Here is a 9,553-nt window from a genome sequence, read left to right as displayed (position 1 = left end):
AACCTGATCCAGAGTTCATGCAATGTCTGAAGCATACAGCCAAGACAACACCATAGTGGCTTCACGACAAATCTTTGGTTGTACATGAATGGGCCAACACATAAGACACTAAACGTGACTGCATTTCAGAGAATCTCCAACAATGAGTTAAAAGAAAATGCCCAGATACTCTGCAAAGAATGCAGAGACTGATCCTTGTACCAGCTCCGATCATTGTACCGGCTCCGATCGTCTTCTGTGCGATGAAGATTTTGGACCTCTACTGAGATGAGGCCGACTCTGTGAGAATCCTGAGACATCTAGAGATCTACCAGCTCCAGTTGGACTCCGTGATACTAAAGAGGAGATCTGAACTCCATGCGATCCTTACATCAATACAACATTTGTTTGACTGTATATTTATAATCACACCCTCCAGTGTCACCCATGGGTTCCCCTTTGAGTCTGGTTCCTCTCAAGGTTTCTTCCTTAACCAATTCAAGGGAGGTTTTCCTTGCCACTGCTGCCTGAGTCACCTCAGACTTGCTCATTGGGGATAAATACATACACATCGTGAACTATATATATATATATATATATATATATATATATATATATATATATATATATATATATATATATATATATATATATATATATATATAATCTTGAATTTTTTTATTATATTAATTCTTAATATTATTCCTTATGTTTACCTTCTGTTCTATGTTTATGTTCTGTAAAGCTGCTTTGAGACAAAGTCTATTGTAAAAAGCGCTGTACAAATACACTTGAATCGAATTGGTTTGAATACTTCAAAACATCATTTAATTTAGGAATCTGTTATTGACCGTGCCTCCCAGTGTGTCTGCTCTGTGTCAGGGTTTACACTCCAGACAAGCCAGAGCAATCTTTTTACAAATATAAAATAAATAAGCAAAAACAAAGATAATGGCTCAAAAATTGTTCAACTTGCTTAGATTGACCTATTGTCTCCCCAATGGGTAGAGGGGGGGAACATTTCAAAATGATTGTTTAGTTGATGATTGTGGATGAGGTGAACAAGTTAAATGCCACTATCACAAAATGAGAAGTAAGACAGATGCAGATGCATTCAAGAATGGTTTAATTAATCCATGGACAGGAAGACTATTCCAAAATGAAGGGTAAGATTCAGAAATAAATAAATAAATAAATAAATAAATAAATAAATAAATAAATAAATAAATAACAGGTACAGTTCCTAGCATGGTCAAAACCAGGATAAATAAAACAGTAATATTAGGCTTGGCATTCATCAGGGGCAGAATGCACACATTAAGTCATTGTGAGTGAAAATCACTTTTACTGTGTGTGTGTGTGTGTGTGTGTGTGTGTGTGTGTGTGTGTGTGTGTGTGTGTGTGTGTGTGTGTGTGTGTGTGTGTGTGTGTGCGCGCGTGTGAGACTGGAAAATGGTTGAGTTGCTCAATAGTCTGGTGATTGCCACTTGTCAGCAGTGGTGTAGTCTGCTGACAAAACAAAAACCATAAATTATTTATTTGTAAAATGAATTGATATACATATCAATTCATTTTACAAATAAATCATTTATGTTTTTTGTTTGTTTGTTTTTTTATGAAGTCTAAAATCTTGCTATATTTGAAAAAAGCTACTGCTATATATTTTACTTGTAGTTTAGAACATCCACCTGTATCACTGAATTCATTCCAAACTTAAAAAATTCTGGGGCTTTTTTTCAAAATTTTTCTAATGATTTCAGACCGCTATTTTCTTTAAATAGATAAGAGCTTATATTAACAGTGCATTTTATCTCAGCAATCCGATTACAGTTTGAGTTCAGTGGGTTGTTTGAGTTAAATCACAAGATGGTGCTGTTTAATAGCACTATGATGAAATCTGGTGGCCATATTGTGGAGCGGAGTCATATTGATTGTGAGTAAGAGGACTGCAAATGCTGTTCATGCATAAGACACATGAATTAGTATTGATTCTGCTGAAGGACTGAGCAGGGGTACAAATTTAATTAGATAATTTATAGGGATATTATTATATCACAAATGCTCTACTCACATTGTCCAACCACATTGTTCTAATATTACTAGCCTGTGTGAACAATATTATTATCACAGGAATTAACACCGTTTGAAAATTACAATGAATACAGAATACAAATGCCATTTGAATGCATAACAGTTGTTTGATTTTGTACATAAGAACATGTGATTTCATTGAAATTCTGCTGAAATCCCTTAACACAGACCTACAGTACTCAGAATGTTATTATGAGTATTGGTATTAATAACTTCAGTCTGTTTCCTGGGAGAGAAACAAGTGCACAAGACAAAAAAAAGTGTCTTGATTTTTTTTGCTTTGTTTAAAAAATCTTCTGAGATTTTAATGTAACAAAACTGTAAAGCCAGTACCATAAATCAAATTAAATTATAACACGAGTATTTCTTAACACCTCTATTACAGTAGTTTGATAACATAGATGAGGTCTGTATGAGGATGTGATGGTTCAGTGGTTAAGAATTCGGGTTACTTATCAGAAAGTTAGGGGCACAAGCTGCTGAGACATCAACGTTGGGTCCTTGTGCAAGGCCATTAAACTCACATGCTCCAGGGGCACTGTACTATGACTGACCCTGTGCTCTGACCCCAGGGCTCATAATAACCTAGGATATGTGAAAACCTAAATGTAAACTGCCTTTCTTGTTTTTGTTTTGCAATAAGTTTAATGTCACATTTAGTTTTGTATAATTTTATTGTGACAATTCATGTCTTCATTATTACTGATTTGGTGAACTTGAATGTTTGTATGGTGATCAAGTAATATGAATATAGCCTCTTTTGGTGCATGTGAAACCTAAATTCAGAAGGATCTGGTCAGCCTCGCAACCTGACGCAATTTGTTTATAATCTAAATAAAGAGATAAATCTAGATAAATCTGTCATGAGTTTTATTTTGGAATCAGACTCACATCAACTAAAATCTTCTCCCCTTATTTTTTTTACCACTAAAATGGAAGGAGTTCCCAACTAGCATTTTGATTGTGTAACTCTAGAAGATCATAATGGCTTAATGCCCTGACTGTGGCTAAATAATTGGACATATACAGTACATTGATTAGGCATAACCTCAAAAACGTCACTGTGCTCCTCAAAACATTCCTGAACCATTTTTGCTTTTTGGAAGGGAGAAGGGAGCTTTTTGCTTTTTTATCTTGCTGAAAGAGAGGACACAGCCATCAGGGAATGCTGTTTCCATGAATGGGTGTACATGGTCTGCAACAATGCTTAGGTAGGTGGTACATGTCAAAGTAAAGTATGGCAGGACCCAAGGTTTCCTAGCAGAACATTGTCCAAAGCATCACACTGCCTCTGTCAGCTTGCCTTCTTCCCATAGTGCCTCCTGGTGCCATTTGTTTCCCATTTGAATGATGCACATGCTCCCGGCCATCCACGTGATGTGATTTATCAGACCAGGCCACCTTATGCAGCCCTATGTGCAACAAACTTAGATGTACTGTGTATTCTGACACTTTCCATCAGAACCAGCATTATCTTCAGCATTTTGAGCTACATTAGCTCGTCTATTGCATTGGACAACACAAGCCAGCCTTCGCTCCCCACGTGCATCAATGTGCCTTGGGCACCCATAAACCTGTTGCCAGTTTACTTCCATTGACCACATTTGATAGGTATACTGACCACTGCAGACAATGAACCAGTATGAACCAGAATGATGCTCTGACCCAGTCATCTAGCTATTACAATTTGGCTCTTGTCAAACTCTCTCAAATCTTTATGCGTGCCCATTTTTCCTGCTTCTAACACATCATCTTTGAGAACAAAATGTTCATTTGCTGCCTAATATATCCCACCCACTAACAAGTGGCATGATGAAGAGGTAATTAGTAAAGGCCTCATAGCATTTTTAAAATGAGCTACAATGTGGGCTAGAGACATAGTGTTTAATAGCTAATTTCTTGATGTGCCTTTTATGTGAACTGAGTTAAAATAGGCACAGCAGAGATGGAGCTCCTTGGATAAATTATCCCTACTAATTTGTTGTAATCACAAACATCTACTGTTGAGCTGAAATGGTGCAATAATCAACATGTCTGTGAATACTTTTCAAATTCTGATATGAAAGCACAACACAACATTTTAGAAAACAAATTCTGTCTTGCTGTTCAAAATGACTAATTTCTTCCATGTTTTGAAGCCAGTAGTTACAGCTGATGTCAAGGTGGTAGTGAAAACAGTAACAGTAAAAAAAACACAATATAACATAAGCAGGCACTTGCACATATACTATATGGAAAACTGGACTATCTTTCACAGAGCCCTGATCTCAACTCCACTGTAACAATTTGGGATGAACTGGAATGCAGACTGTGCCCCAGGGTCTCCTCACTCAACACCAGTACCTAACCTCATTCATTCTGTTGTGGCTGGGTGATCAAATCCCAAAAGCCATGCTAATGCCCAGTGTGGATCAATCTAGTCATTCATATCTTTTGTGAAGCCTTCTCTGAAGAGTGCACATTTTATAACAGCAAAGAGGGGACTATCTGGAATGGAATGTTCCAGTTAAGCATATAGGGGTGGTGGTCAGGTGTCCTTATAAATTTGGCCATATCATGTATGTGAGCTAGATATTGCACATGTTCAAGATTGCATGCAATTGTTTATGTATATGAGCCTGCACTGTACATGGCACATGCAAATAAATGTTTAACAAAGATACCTATAAAAATAATAAATTATTTTTTTCTACATAATAAATATTATAAAGAGCAGTAAACAGTAATAAATTAAACAAAGCTAATATTTGGTGACAGCACTATTGTGCATCAGTAGTTTCAGTACATTTTTTCATTGTACTGGTTTCAGCTGCTTCTTGTTTTTTCATGCAAAACCCAGCATCCTTTATTATGATTTTTGTCTGAAAAGTGATCATTTACATAACACATTCTTTTCCTTACTGGCATACAAATGCCTTCGTGCAAGATTAAATTTTTGTTGCAGGTAGCCTGGTCATGTAATATTGTAGGGCTCTGGCAGTAATCCTCTTGTTGCTCACCACACAAAGGAGCAAATATACAGTACTGTAGGTCCTGCTGCTGGGTGGTTGGCCTTCTACAGCCATGTCCAGCTCTCATTGTTTAATAGGCCATCTCCTGGTATCTCCTCCATGAACTTAAAACTGTGCTGGGAGAAACACCAAAACATATGGATGCACCATCCTGGAGGAGCTGGACTACCTGTACAACTTGATTAAGCTGCAAGTACTGCCTGATGCTACAATTAGTGACAAGGACCCTAAGAAAACACAAAATCTGTCAGGATAGATATGGATTGTTGGTAAAACATTCCTTTTTTGGTATATCCACAGCCGAGCAGAGGACAGTCCAGAGGCGATGTTGCAGGGCACCAAGAAAACAACAAAGAAGACAAATCAGGCCGGCAACAGCCTCCGCAGGCAAGAAGTGAGGAGGTGTCCTCCACAGGAAACAGGAAGTGGCATGGCATCCACCACCAGAACAGATGTGGAGCGATGTCCACCAAAATAATAATAAAATAAAATAAACGAGCCGGGCAGAAAGACTAATCCAAAAGATGTTGACCCGATTATATAGTGCCAGGCTAGAGGTTTTCCCGCTGGGTCTGAGAGTGGCGGAATCCTTCTGTCACAAATGGGGGTGTCTTAATGATAAAATACAGACCCAAATGAAGGGATAGCTAAAAACATGATTTTTAAATAAAACATAACACTAAAAAATAGGAAACAGTAGGAGAAAGAAAAGAAAACTGAAACTCAAAGAAACAGGCCAGAGACATGAAGACAACACAAAGACGACGATTCCATGCTGCCCAAGGCAATGAAAAAGGGAGACAATTAGACACATGAGGAAAAGGTCTGCTGATGTGGGAAGGAATTAGACATGTTAGGGGCAGACACGTGAACACAAAACTTTAACAAAAAACACGTGGCACCAGCAAAAAGTCCGGGCTAGATCCTGAAACAAGGTATACCATCACTTATACAAGGGCACTGATACAATGATTATTGCAGTCCAAATTCTGTTGGGACACTTTTAAATTTGGAGAAAATGAAAACTGAAAGACTTTCAGATCACATGAGCGAATATTGTATTAACAATAGAATATAGATTGTCAGAAAATGCAGGTGTCTTCATGGGTAGGAATTAAACCCAAATGCAGGGATAACAAAAGGGGGTTAATTAAGAAAAAAACAAACACATGGAAAGACACTGGAGAAGACAAAAGGAACTGAAATAACAAGACAGAAAACTAGGAGACATAACAACAAACCAAAGACTCAACAAAAAACACACACAAGACAACTGGTATAAATAGGCATGGCAATTATTGAAAACACAAGAGACAGGCGTGCAGAGGCGGAACGGATAAGGATAGGGTGTGACTATCACATGCAAACAAAAACAAATGCACATGCCGAACACAAACAAATGCACATGCCGAAGACCAAACATCTCCAAAGTGTTCAGACAGGGAAAAAGTCCAAGCTGTTCCTGACAATAGATAACATAACAAATGTTTAAAAGGTGAAATTTAACGGCGGATGCCCATGGTCTTTGGGCCATAAGATGACACTGCACCGCTCATCAGCATGATTATGTCAATGACATTACTAAATGGGCTTAGGAATACTTCAAAAAAACCACTGAGGGAAAACCTAATCCACCATGCCATCTACAGATGCAAACTAAAACACTATCATGGAAAAAGAAAACCATACCTGTATATGAACATGGTCAATAGTGTCCTATGGGCCACTGTTCATAGACTGTCTCAAAGCGGAAAAGTGTTCTGTGGTCAGACAAGTCCAAATTGAACATTCTTGTTGGAAATCACAGATGCCTTGTCCTCTGGGCTAAAGAAGACGGAGACTTTCCAGCATGTTACCAGTGTTCAGTTCAACCAGTTTCATCCAGTTTTCATTTTATTCAAATTTAAAGAACGCCCCAATTTTTTCGGACTTTTTTGGTTGTTTTAACAGACACACAGAGTGCTTTTAACGTAATGAGGTGGGAAAAGTTAAGAATACTTAAGCCTAAGAGAAGAAGTTATTGTGTGTGCAGCAATGCTTTTGAGGTGTTTACCTCGGGGAAGGGGGAGAACAGGATATGCATTTGTGAGTCCATGATTATAGACTGGGCCCTTGTCCATCCTAATATGCACAACTTGACATTTAGGCTCAATCTCAGGAGTACTAAGTTGATATGGAAAGACATATTGTCTTTCCTACAGGCAATTTGTGCTTTAGGATGTATATGTACACGAGGCATGATAAAAACAGCTGCAGTTATAAAACCCCTGGTAAGATGGCTGGCTATGGTATCTGAAAGAATGAAGGTTCTTGCTAATGGGAGGTTCACAAAAGTTTTACGTTTATTCCGGAGAGGTTGGTTTAGAGAGTAGGAGAAACAGAAGATACAATATCATTTTCCCTGAAATGGGCAATTTATTACCAAAAATATGGTAAAGGTGTCATTTAAAGTTTCTGTGGATTGTGTCTGCCCTGAAACTAGAATGTTTTTAACTAGAATGGCTTGGAAAGTCCTGCTGTGATGTATGAAGTGTGAAAATCTAAATGTCACACACCATTGGCTTATACTGTACCTGGTGAGATTAGCGACATGCTGTTATTATACCACAAAGTCACACTTGTACCTGCATGAATGAAGCCCTTAGTCTCTTAATGAAACAGTGTTGGTAGAAGGGGATTTTCAGATTTAGTATTTCATAACTGTTGCAAACATAGAGCATGTCACGGCTCAAAAGCTATTACGAGTAACACTGGAATGCAAATGAAATATTGATGTTTCTTTTTTATGGTGGCATCTGCAGTATGGGGTCATGAAATATTAAAACGTGGCAGGAGGAGGCCAAGTCTATACTTCAGATGTGTGTGTTCTAGAGAAATGAAATTAAGCATAGCTTTGCACAGAGGCAGAGAAAGAAATAGAAACAGAGACAGTGAAAGGAAGAAAGAGAATATCCCAAATATTGCTGTATAATCTTTATGGGAAAGATGTAATACTTTATGGGCATGTTGTTTTTAATGTTGTTTTTAGATGTTTTTAATGGTAATACTAGCTGGTTGTTTGTTTGTTTGTTTTAAGCTGGGTATTTGGAAGGAGCATAAAGACAAAATCAGTTATATAAAAATCCAGACTTCTATTGCTACCCCTGTCTCCTACAAAAAGACAATATTATTCCACAGTATTTTGTATCTGTTGAAAAACACAAGCTTTCAAATGAGAAGCCAACCTTAAGAGAATAATTATCTCTTGGATCACAGGATCACATTTTCTGACAGAGTCATAAAAAGTGTGATTGTATAGTGTATAAAATACTAAAATAGAACAAAAGAAGTACAGTATATTCATTTTCTCATAGCATGAAATGTCAAGGGATAGCTAGAGATGTCCTCTCTTCTTTCTGCTCCTGCAGATATGTATTTATTCAGTTTAGGGTTTACCTCATAGAGAGCTAGTGATCTGTCTAGTTTCACACTTACAATTCCTGTATAACATTTATAAAGTTAACATCAGCCCATCCTGAAACTAAGCAGCTTCCCTTAATTTAACATTTACATTTACTATAGTTTGTATATTTCCTGCTACCATCTGCAGATTACATCATTGATAAAAATTAGCAATCCAATCCCAGATGCAGTCATGCAAGCCCAAGCCACAACATTACCTCTGTTGTCATCACATTACCATCATTCATCACATCATACGTGTATGTTACACACACTGCTGCTGTATATTGTACAAAAGCATAATATTGCACAATATATCAGTTTTTGTGAGGATTTGTGTATTCCTACCAGGACTCACTTAACCTACAACAATGACAAGCCATGGTTCACTGCGAAACACAGCCAGCTCTGTCAGGCCAAAGTGGACACATAACAGGGGATAGAGTCTTGTACAAACAGGCCAAATACACACTGGAAAAGGACATCAGAGTGGCAAAGCGGAATTATTCCGAAAAATTACGGATTCAGTTTTCCTCCAATGACTCAGCTTCAGTGTGGAAAGGTCTGAAAGCCATCACCAACTACACGACACCATCCCCCAGCACTGTGGTGAATCAACAACTGGCAGACGACCTGAATGAGTTCTACTGTAGGTTTGAAAAAGCCAAATTCTCACCTTCTGTAACCCCCAAATCAATCACACCTTCAATTCAGTTCAGTGAAGATGATGTTTCACCAGCCTGTCTGAAAGCCTGTGCTGATCAGTTGGCCCCCATCTTCATGCGGATATTCAACACGTCACTGGAGCTGTGTGAAGTACCCTCATGCTTCAAAAGCTCCACCATCATCCCCGTCCCAAAGAAACCCAAAATCACCGGACTATGACTACAGACCTGTGGCACTAACATTTGTGGTCATGAAATCATTTGAAAGACTGGTTCTGGCTTATCTGAAGGACATCACGGGACCCTTACAGGACCCTCTGCAGTTTGCCTACAGAGCAAACAGGTCTGTGAATGATGCAGTCAACA

The sequence above is a fragment of the Tachysurus fulvidraco genome, chromosome 21 (genome assembly GCF_022655615.1).
Source record: "Tachysurus fulvidraco isolate hzauxx_2018 chromosome 21, HZAU_PFXX_2.0, whole genome shotgun sequence".
NCBI classification, from domain to species: domain Eukaryota; kingdom Metazoa; phylum Chordata; class Actinopteri; order Siluriformes; family Bagridae; genus Tachysurus; species Tachysurus fulvidraco.
The sequence above is the reverse complement of the archived record's forward strand: the minus strand, read 5'-3'. Positions refer to the sequence as shown.